Raw genomic sequence first — 12083 nt, forward strand, 5'->3', positions numbered from 1 at the left:
TAAACACTTTAGTGATAACCTGGGTTAAATCAACATCAAAGTAGCACACAATCTCAGCATTGTAAAATTAGTGCACAACCTAGCTACTACACTCAAAAGGGATGGGGACACATCTCAGCTGAGCTACATGTCAGGCATTCATGATGCCCCATCTACAATGCAGCACTACACAACCATTTAAAGGCCTAGGAAAAGCACAGAAACACTTCTAGTAACCCATGGAAGGCATAGAAAAGGCTATGCTTTTCAAAGCAAGAAATTCTCATTCTAGAAGCTAATTTGAGACTCTTGTCACATAATCCTATCAACAATGCAGGAGACAATGTAGCAGCTACCAAAGAAAGTATCTGATGGCAAGTTCCTAGAAGTAAAAAATAACACCAAACAGTGGTAATCAGAAGATGGTAGGTTCATAGAATAATTCAGAAATATTTATCAATCATTTATGCTATAATTGGGGGGGGGGGGCAAACAGCAATGTATGAAGCTCAGTTCTGTTACACTATTACATTCTTCAAAATCTGTAACTCAACATGGCACACAAAAAGGATTCTCATGTCAATTCTCCAAATAACTTACCCTTTAAAAAGAGGCTGCAAGTTCGGTAACAAGATTTTGAAATTTAGAAAATAATCTGTCCTGCGCAGCTATGTGGACTCAGTATCCCTATGGCAGTATTTGTTAGAGCTGCTAACTTGCTGTGCTGCTCAAACAAAAAGAAAAATACAATGGCTTAGTCAAATTAAGGGCAATATTATTAGTACCCCCCCCAAAAAAAATCTGCTCACTTTAAGGCAAATTTTAAGAAAAAAACAGCTAAATGAATACACTCCTTGCCTCCCTTCCAAGCAAGCAACCAACCAGCCAGGTACAAACCCACTGAAAATCATTTAAAGGTCTCCTACACTAAAATAATGGAAACCACAGCAGCAAATAATGATGATACATGCCCAAATAATGAGCAGTTGAGAGGGTAGCATATGCAATGCACAGTGCTGCAGATGAAATGCAGGAAAAATAGAAAAGTCCACATAAAGCCTCATCTCCAACTCTGTAATCTTCATTTGAATGCAAAGAAGCTTCATGCAAAATACTTGTAATGCATTTGATGTCATCCTACACAGGTCTGGCGAGTCAAGCCCTTATCCTGTTTCAGTTCGTTTCGGCCCCTCTTGCAAAGCTGACTAGTAACTGGTCAGATTTGCTGAAGGACTTAGTCCTATCAATGTAGAATCTGAGCAGTCTGTGCACATTCAAGAGGTGCAGGATCCTTTCCCCTTTATTTTGAGGATTAGGGAAGCAGGTTGGCAAATGAATGGATTGATTGAGAGTCACACTGGACACCACTTTGGGCATAAAGGAAGGGTTAGTCCTGAGGGAAACCCTGTCAGCATGGAAAATAATGAAGATATATCCTATTCTGATAAACAATCTGTTTGATTCTAGCGTTGCTAGTTCTTCACATATACAACAGTTAAATGTACCTTCTGCAGTCACCTAAATCTCATACAGTACAAGTTTAAGTAATTGTTAGTCATGTAATAGACTACATACAAATGTTATTTATAGTAAATATTGCAAATGCACAAAAACAAGAAAGTTCTAACATAGTAGTGTGCTATCAATAATACCCTTTTAAAGAAAAGGTTTTCACAACTTTTTCAAAATTTCCCTAGAGACATTAAATTGTTGTTCTTCTGCCAAGTCTGTCTAAATGGCATTATTGTCCCTTACTTACTGTCCCTAGAGACAGTAAGTAAGGGACAATAATGCCATTTAGACAGACTCAGCATGGCATTCAGACTTTACATAATGACATTTCTGGTTTAACGTTACTCAGATAGAGCCCAACAACATTTACTAAGGACACAAACTACACAGGTTAATCTGACAAGACAATTAGAAGAAGCCCAGCAAGGTTTACATTGGGTTCAGTTATTTCTCCTGCTGATATATATCAATAGTCTTGTTTATTACAGACTCTGCCTCAGTGTCGAGACAAAAAAAAATAATAATTTTGTTTAAATATGTTGGCATTTAAACAATGGTTGACATACACTGTGTGGTCTATTTCAAATAATACTTTATTTAAAATTTTTTTGCATTTACAGATGCCAGTTTGGGTCAGAAGGGAAAAGTGGAATCATCAACAGTGTTGGCAAACCCCTAAAACATGCTCCAGTATGAGAGTTATGGGCATTAATTCTCACAATGATTTACAGGGAAAGTTTAGTATTGTCAAAATCAAAGCACATAAAAATATATACAGGAAAGGCTACAGTAAATGCTTTGGCAAATGGCAAAGCAAAGCAAGCAGCTAAAACAGGCGTGTGTCTAGACTCATGTAACTGTTTTACAGACAGTCTAAATAGCATGACAAAAAAATAAATAATGTTTTGGTCAGGCAAAATGTTATGTTAAAGCAATTCCATCAGACAGTTAATGACATTCTGCAAAATGCATATGCAGCTTTGAAATCAGTTTCTGCCTGACAGACAGATACAGACTCAGTGATCAAGCCACAGTGCTAGACAGTTTTAAAAAAGTACGCAGTATTGCAGATGCACATAGGAAATGTACAAAAACAGCTTATAGACTATTTGGTGAAAGGAAGTGGATGTACTACATGCTCTGATAAAAAAACAAATACAGGGGGAACATGAGCAACTTCTGCTCCACCAGGGTTACAGACAGATACACAACGAAGTTCAGAAAAACAGGTGATATATGTTTTACTTGTAAGAAAATAAGCCACATTAAACAGGATTGTCCATATTACAAATGATGATTCTTCAAAACCCAAAAATAGGGAAAGAAATCAAGATAAAGAAAATAGATTGAGGGACAATTCAGTCACAGGAACAAACACAGAGGGATACATAAAAATAAAGTATACCCTATGACATACCAGATCATGGCAGGCAATAGGCATTAAAGCAATGAAGTAACAAAATACAGATATCTTTTAAAGCAATGGAAGACAATGTTAGTGTACTTTACTGGTTTAATAAGCCAGGACATATTCAGAATAAACACACAAATAACCTACAGCCACGCAGACATAAAGCTAAAGGTAATACAAATACAGTGTAAAGTTAATACAAATACAGTAAATACATTTACAGTAGTGCAAATGGTATATGCAAAAACTAAACAATGCAATTAAATGTTGGGTATGTAAGTCCACATCTACATCTGGAAATGGAGTAACATTTAAGGCAGTACCTATGACAAATCCTAAATGACAAAAGGTTCTATAGTAACAAGAGAGGGTCAACCCCCCACATTAAAAGTACAGTACGTCTCCAAAGACAGCTTATGCATACAGCAATCAGAATCAATATTGGTAAAAAAACAGTGACTGTAACGTCATATTTTCAAAACAATGTCTTACATAAAATATAACCGCAAACAGTCTTATAAACAAACTAGTACAGCAAAAACATAATTAGTCAAACTGGTATAACTGCCATCCGGATAATAATACACAGCAATACATACAGGTAGTAAAGTACAGAGACATTAAAACTTAGACAAATAGCATTTTTCAGCTAATAAAAATCCAAGCAAAAGCAGCACACCATGTTGGTTCATAAAAATCAGTGTAAGTTAATAACAATCAAACAGTATCAGTACAGTAACAGTCTGTTAACAGTCTTACAAAAGTTTAAATTGGTTTCTATAATAGCAATCTATGAACAAGACAAGGCAATCTAAAACAGTTGCAAAGAAAAAAATGGGGAAAGATACTCAGATATAATAAATGATGAGAACAGGGACATCATGATCGGATACTTGATTTTAATATATTTTAGACATGCAAAATTTGTTTCCAAAGGCATGTGACAAGTCAAATTGTTGGGTTTTTAGCCACATTCCTTACAGAGGGAAAAATGCCATTACATGCAGTCCCTGTAGAGGTTACACATACAGGTTTTATGTTTAAAAAAATCTTATAACAGTAGAGTTTTAAAACAATCAGCCATAACAAAAACATTTACAGTTGATAAAAATAGGAAAAGGGATACTCTGTTTTCAAAAGAACTATGGTCATGGGAAAAAGCTTGACTATAAAATAAAAACAGCATGGGAGTTAACACATAGTACTTCTTTTAAGAAAGAGATGAAATTCTATTACATAGAGTATGCAGTTCCAATAATGAGAATTACTCACACATTACCACAGGACTTGATAAAAAAAACAACAGAAAAAGAGGGAGGCTCATGATAAAAAAAATTGGGAAAGATTTTACAACAGCTGGACACAGGAAATGGTGTTATTTCAGAAACTGAATGTTTTACTGGTATTGTGCCACTAAGGCAATACAGAAAGTTACAAAGTTAATAGCAAATGCAACTTGTGGAGCCATCTCAGATATAACAGAAGAGATGTGTTATAAAACTGTCAAACAAGTAACTGTTGCTAACAATAAAGAAAGGCTATTAAGTACAGAGGATCACATTTTCCCGTAAATTGCTTTTTTAAAATATTATTTTCCTAAGGCAATAATGAAATTATGCAGTGCAAAAGGAATATGCTTATTTCTAATACAACGTTTTGTCTTGTAAAGCAAGGATTAACTTGACAAGATTTTGAAATGCTTGTGTGTAACTGCAAGACTGACAACTTGCTTAAGGAAGCATAAATGCAGTTAAAAATAGATAAGTAATAATGGCCGTGTGTCTATGGTGGGGTACTATAATTTCCGCATTAATTGCTCTTATCATCATTATAAGATATGTGTTAATAAAAGTATTAATTAAGTAACAGCCATTGGTAATGTAACACTCTTTAAAGATATAGCATTGAATGCAAGGGATTCATATGTTGCAACAGACCAAGGGATTCAAAGTACTAAAGATCATATTTTTTGTAAATTGTCTTACACTTTTCATGGGTCTTAAATAAAAAAAGTGGGAATTGATAGATATTGTGTAAATTAAAATGTTTTTCCCCAATATACTGTGTGTACAGTGAAAGGAAATGTGCAAGGCCAAACAGCAGTTTTCAAAATAATATGGCTTGGTTTGCAAGAACAGTTATTTCTTGTACATGCTCAGCTTACATATTAATAACATATAGCTGTGGGCTTTACTGTAATAGGCACCCTGTTATAGAAAAAAGGAAGTTGACTTTCTTGGCTTTCAGATGCAGAAATAAATAAATAAATAAAATGCAGACAGGTCAAGTGACGCAAAGATGATGTGGAGAGACTTTTATGAAGTCTTCAGATACAGCGATGACCAAAAAAAGGGTATGAAATAACCATGGACTTTTTCATGACACAGACAGAAAACAGAAGAACAAGTCACAAGGACATTAAAAATAACATTGGTTGAAAAAAGTTTATAAACTGGACAGTATGTTTCACTTGGTAGTGACGTCTTTGACAGTGTCCCTTAGTCTAGTCATCTGTCTAGCTGTGTTATAATAGAATTGAAATAGCTCTGAAAGAATTAACTGTTTGGCAAGAATTTGTTCCGAGACAAATAAAGAACAACAGATACAGTAGTGCAAAGTTTGTCTGGTCACTTTTGGACATTTTCTTCAGTGGCAACATTTCTTCACATATACCTCTCTACCTAAACTGTCCAAACTACAAGATCACACAACCTCAGGGGTAAAAAAAAAAAAAACACTAACTTTAAAGGAAAATCAAGTTATCTTTTCCTTCCTCAAGAGTTAGCTATATAGAGTAATGAAGGTGTGGGGTCACAGCCTCCAAAGTTGAAGGTACAAGACAGGGCTTGATTCCCTACAAAAGTGAAATTTATTTTTAAAATGTTGACTAAATTGTTGCCATTTGAAATTTTATATTCTACCTCTTAGAAGGCCATTTTACAGGATTTGCAGTCCTCATACATTAGTTCATAACTTAAATATCCTATGTTCTGGTCCTTGGGCCATACTAAAAGCACAGACATCAAACTGAGAGAACAGATACATGAACCAGAGTCATGAATCTCCTTCATCCAAATTCACAGTACATTTTCATTTTTAGTGTAATTTTTTTCCATTTCCTTGATGCAAAATTAGATTTTTTTAAATCTTCCTGTTTTTAGCTACCTTGCATTGTGTCTTTGTGGACTTGGAGAAAGCATATGATAAGGTGCTTGGACAGGAGTTGTGGTACTGTATGAGGAAGTTGGGAGTGGCAAAGAAGTATGTAAGAGTGATACAGGATATGTACGAGGGTAGTGTGACAGTGGTGAGGTCTGCAGTGGGAATGACAAATGCGTTTAAGGTGGAGGTGGGATTTCATCAAGGATCAGCTCTGAGCCCTTTCATTCCTATTTGCAATGGTGACAAACAGGTTGACAAACGAGATCAGACAGGAGGCCCCATGGACTATGATGCTTGCAGATGACACTGTGATCTGTAGGGAGAGTAGGGACCAGATTGAGGAAACCCTGGAGAGGTGGAAATATGCTCTACAGAGGAGAGGAATGAAGGTCAGCAGGACTAAGAGAATATATGTGCGTGAATGACAGGGAGGATAGAGGAATGGTGAGGACGCAGGGAGTAGAGTTGGTGAAGGTGGATGAGTTTTAAGTACTTAGGATCAATAGTTCGGCGTAATGGCGAGTGTGGAGGAGAGGTGAAGAAGAGTGTACAGGCAGGGTGGAACGGGTGGAGAAGAGTATCAGGAATGATTTGTGACAGACGGGTACCAGTAAGAGTGAACGGGAAGGTCTATAAGAGGGTAGTGAGACCAGCTATATGTTGTATGGGTTGGCGATGGTGGCACTGACAAAAAGGCAAGAGTCAGAGCTAGAAGTGGCAGAGTTAAAGATGTTAAGATTTGTACTGGGTGTGACAAGGATGGACAGGATTAGGAATCAGTATATTACAGGGTCAGCTCAGGTCGGACGGTTTGGAGACAAAGTCAGAGAAGCGAGATTGCATTGGTTTGGACATGTGCAGAGGAGGGATGCTGGGTATATTGAGAAAAGGATGCTAAGGATGGAGCTCCCAGGTAAGAGGAAAAGAGGAAGGAAGGCCTAAGATAAGGTTTATGGATGTGGTGAGAGAGGACATGCAGGTGGTTCGTGTGACACAGCAAGATGCAGAGGGCAGGAAGAAATGGAAACTGATGATCCGCTGTGGCGACCCCTAACGGGAACAGCCAAAAGAGAAGAATATCCTAAATTATCTTTTACAAGGACCTTTCTTAAAATTGACAATATTTGAAGGTTTTCATCAACACATTCTCTGTAAGCCAAACAGTCTGCATCTGATAAAACACTACGCTGTTGCATACAGACCCAAGAACTATAGCCTTTCTTCATTTGATAGATTATAACACACTGGAGCTATTTTTGAGAAGTTTTTCTGTATCCCTACAACTGAAAGAATACCCCTGTAAATATGGGCAAACCAGAAAAAGAATTGCATTCGTTTATGTGCATGACTTACGTTATGTACATCTTGGTTAATACTTTAGGAGATCTGCAGGCTAGGGATCTAAATATGAAACCTACTACCTTCATAGTTTTAGATTTTACATCACAAATCATTAAAGAAATGATAAAAAAAAAAAAAAAAAATCAAGCATCGGGGGACACCATAATCAAATTTGAAAAGTGACCAAGAACTTTTAACTCTTTGCTTTCTATTCTTTAGCCAAAGATGCACACATTTGACAATATAGTAAGAACACCAAGATTAATCAAACTATTAATTATCGTACAATGGGGTATATACTCTATCAAATGCTTTGCTCAAATCAAAGTATGCTACAACACATATTAAATCATCTAATGCCCTGCCAAATGGTTTATAAAATTGTACCAAATTGGTAAAGGTAACCTTTTTCAAACCATGTTGATGTTTCTAGTATATGTAATTAAAGTAAAATTCAACTTCAGATTTTGTTGCAAGACAATAGCCATTCCAAAATTGAGCATTTCAGCATTGAAATCAGAATCTTTCATGCTCTTCCTGATTTCAAAAGCAACAGCACAAGCTGAACACTAATGGCTCCCTTCTATCATAAGCAAGACAGACTTAAAGAAGGTTTTAACACAAACGTATCCTTATTCATGATTAACAACATTATTTACTGAAGCATAAACCTCAGTCAGTTTAATAGAACCCTCTTCCTGCACCTTACTAAAGTCTTTGATTTAAACGCGCACAACTTGTTAGTTCTCCAAAGGAATACAGGGTACTACTCTGAAATGGTTCCAAAACTACTCAGCTGAGCATCACTAAACAAATTCAGAAATACATTTTCTTACCTACTCCTTGACTGAAGTTGTTTGCGATTTCCATGTGGAGCTCATTCTTTGTTCACTTTGATTACGCCACTCAGTGACCTCCCTGACTACCACGTAACATTCAATGCACAGGACATTATTTTCAGAACAAAATGTAACCATCTCGGAATAAATTTCCACAAAATAACCTTACGTCCATCAGAATAGGACAAAACTGCTTGGTCTGAACCTTACAAATCACAAGATCATGCTATTTATTAATGCTAACATACATATGAAGTAAAGTCCTCCTTTCACAGTATGTTCCCATGGTTATCATTATACATACAAAAATGTCAAAACTTTACTTGGCTTGCTCTATTAAACTTCTAAAAACTATGAACAACCTTCAAAATAAACTTCAGAATTCTGAATGTCTGCCTTACTCTGTAGATATCAATTAATACTCTTCACACAATGCTTTCATGAACTCTTAGTGTGGCCTGCTACAGCACAAACTGCAATCTAGCTTCAAAGCCTTTTCCTTCTTCCATTTCTCTACTCATTTAGTGAGCATGCCTCCTTCACTGGGCATCTTCAAGAATTCTATAATATTCTCCTTTGTTTTTGTTAAGGAATGACTGCTACATAGCTAATGCACCCAAAAGCCTTATACCTACGGAGGAAAAAAGGACTCCGTTGTAAGCACAGCAATGACCCATTTCAACTTTTATTTCTCACTTCTGCCCTAATATGTGCACTCTTCCACTTTGCCGTTTAACTGCCTATAGTCTACTGCTCTTATTTCTTTCCCCAAGGGCTATGCCTGCAAATGGTGTACTGTGAACAGTGTACTAAAGCACACAAACTTAATAAAACGGTGTCTCTTAAGATGGCTCATGAGGACTAATACAGTCACCTAGCAAAACTAATAAAATTAAAAATTATAGCCATTAAGTTTAAGATTTTATGACACCATGACAATCTTCTATCAAACATTAAACACCCAATCAATTATTATACATAAAACCTAAATGCATAAATCTGGATTTGATCCAAAAAATGTTTTTCTAGCACTGTCTAATGGTATGATTCAGCACCTAAATGTTTTTACAGCATTCCATGAAAGTGACAGATGAACATTTTTTACATTTTCAACTACGTGCCAAACTCAAAACCAGATTCTGCATTCTACATGGGAAATCACCATTCCAGCAAGAAATTAAATTTGCCCAACTTTGTCAATTAAAATAAGACATACAAGACTGTATCAGAAGCTTCATATAACAATATTTTTGCAGTACAGGACAATATTTTATATTACTACTTCTTAATACCATTTCACAAAGACTTATTGTTAAATGCTTTATGCTGCTGTTACTCTTATACAATAAGTAAAACAGCCCCTATAGCCCAGCCAAGAAAAAGTGGAAACAAAACCATGATAAATAAAAAAAAAAAAGTTACAACAAAGAGCAATTTTACTGTCATCAAGAGGATATTTGAAAACTATGGCGAAAGAGAGAGAAAGAATAAAACCAAGAAATGTCTCTTGAAACCCTGTGTAAGAAGGAATCCAAATGTTTACTACCATTGCATTTGTAGACAATATGCATGAAAAATATGCAAATAAGAGGGAAAATGTTAAATGAAATTGCTAAATCCAAACAAGCTGCAGATGCATGTAAAACAGAAACTAGACTAATTTTTAAGTGTCACCACAATTTTAAAACTTAGAATGCCCCTATATAATCTTATAGCAATATCAACCACCTTAACAGAAAAGTCATTTCCATCTATATTAATGCAGTAAATGGAAATGATGAAAATTTTAACAGCAATCACAGAATAATGCACACCAGACTTACCTACTAAATATGTCAGAGAAAGCTCCCTAGTGCAATGCCTCTATTTCAAGGAAAAAAAGAGGCGAAAGCAAGATCTACACTAGCCTAAAACATACATTCAAAACACATGAAAAACAGAATGTGCCTTTTGTATGAACAAGACCTTAATGTATGGTTCCTAAGAGCAGACCTTAATAAGGAAATTAGACTGGCTGAGGATGACTAGCCAATGAAGAAGACACTAGGTGCTAGACTTCAACAGTATAAATATGACTGGAGTAGATGCAAGTGTAGGACTTTAATGTAAGGACTTGTAAGGAGTCAGGTGAAAAAGAACAACAAACACACAATAAAAAAGAAAAGGTGCCACAGGCACATCAGAAAAAAATTACTTGTTTGAGAGGATAGAAAATACTTGCAATATCCAACTGCTAGAGTTGGCAATTCCACAATACTGTCCAATAAACATTTGATACACATAAAGTAGAAGAAAACAAGGATGGTGTGGATGGCAGCTAACGTGTTACATTACTTTCATGAGCATGTACATTCTTCCACGTTTGTTTTATGTATTTGTAGATGTGTAGTGGCAAAGCACTGTCTAAATTAACTTACAATTAAATTGTAGTGTGTTATGTAACTAATAAAAAAAAGAGTGCTCTAAATAATTTGATTACACAATTTGAAAATGCATGTAAATCATTTACTGCTCAGCTGGTTTTAAAGCTTTTGCTCCGATAAAAGCAGCTCTCATTTGGTTTTGGATGAGAAAAACAGACTGAAAAATCAAGCACTGTGAATAGTTACAGAAGCACTAAATACACACGCAACTAAGGCTACTAATAAAATGTAATGCTACTTTTTTGTTTTATCTGAAGCAGTTACATCTCCCTTTTCTCATTGCAAATAATATATAGTAAGCAAATCATCACATTTTAACCAAGACTGTTTTGGTCAGCCACCTTAAAATAAACTCTTCAGTCTATCGTAAACTTGCATTGATACAACTTAATAAGGGCGATTTAAATACCTTATGTAAATGAGACATAGTAATTTAATTCCTCAGTAATACAGTTGTCACAGTTCACGATATAACCTCTTTTGCTTCAGGATTACTTTTTTTACATGCATAAACGTAGAAAGCTTGGGCATATTAGTCTAATTTGCTTACTTAACACTTTCATTTTTACTATTTAAATGTAATGCTACAGACTCTATCTTTAAAAACACTCAGTCTTACTTTTTTGTTTTATTATTTTATGGCTGTCCCATGCAATTCTAAATTCAGAGTTATTCCATGTGCTTTTACTTAATTTGTAAGTAAACACTACACCATGCAGTATTTACCCTGGTTCAGTTATGTCATACAGCTTATATATATATATATATGTGATCACAAGTTTGTACTGCTATATGTCCTCAGTAAGAAATATGCTTAGTCTATATCTTTCAGCTGACCCCAGCTAACAGAGATAGCCTCATTTCTCTACTTAAGACTGCTCTCTCCAAGAACTACTGGCTGTAAACAAACAGGAAGTGATACCATATGTACTATTTCACTTGTGTTCTCTCTTACCTGACTGAAGGTTTTAGGAATAACTGTACGCCATAAATAACTTCTTAACAGTACACCCTTTAACTCTACAAACATAGACATTCAGTCAACAGGCCTCAGAACTGCTGAAACACAAAACCAGTCTCCACCCAGCTTAAACCATTGTCTTCAAACTGCAGGGGGATGCAGAATGAACTATCCTGTATAGTAACTGGGGGAAATTAGGCAATGCTACTTGTGAAAGAGCAACTGCATTCATTTCAGACTGTTTATTACTTGGTTCTCAAAAATTAATACAGTATCAAGCAGCACGTGTATTCAAGAAGCAGATGAGTACATTTTGCCTGTCTCAGACAATGTGCTATATTCTGCTTTTTTCCCCCAAGCTGTTGTCAAAAACACTGAAGATTTCAGAAAGGAAATGTTTTGGAAGTGCTGGTAAGGTACAAACGAAGAGCAGCATAAAAGCCTGTGGCACAGGA

At 35.7% G+C, this 12083-nt stretch overlaps 1 protein-coding gene across 1 annotated transcript in view; it reads right to left on the reverse strand.

Moving 5' to 3' along the window:
* The window catches only part of SEC31B (SEC31 homolog B, COPII coat complex component), a 1631704-nt gene extending 1619944 nt beyond the window's left edge, over nucleotides 1–11760 (reverse strand). Inside the window, exon 1 of the mRNA XM_044055612.1 lies at nucleotides 11623–11760. The gene's annotated coding sequence lies outside the window, so the exon portion shown is untranslated. The remainder of the gene's footprint in view (nucleotides 1–11622) is intronic.
* Nucleotides 11761–12083: the final 323 nt, after the last annotated feature.

This window comes from Protopterus annectens, chromosome 14.part0 (assembly GCF_019279795.1).
Source record: "Protopterus annectens isolate FY-2018-M chromosome 14.part0, PAN1.0, whole genome shotgun sequence".
Taxonomy (NCBI): Eukaryota; Metazoa; Chordata; order Ceratodontiformes; family Protopteridae; genus Protopterus; species Protopterus annectens.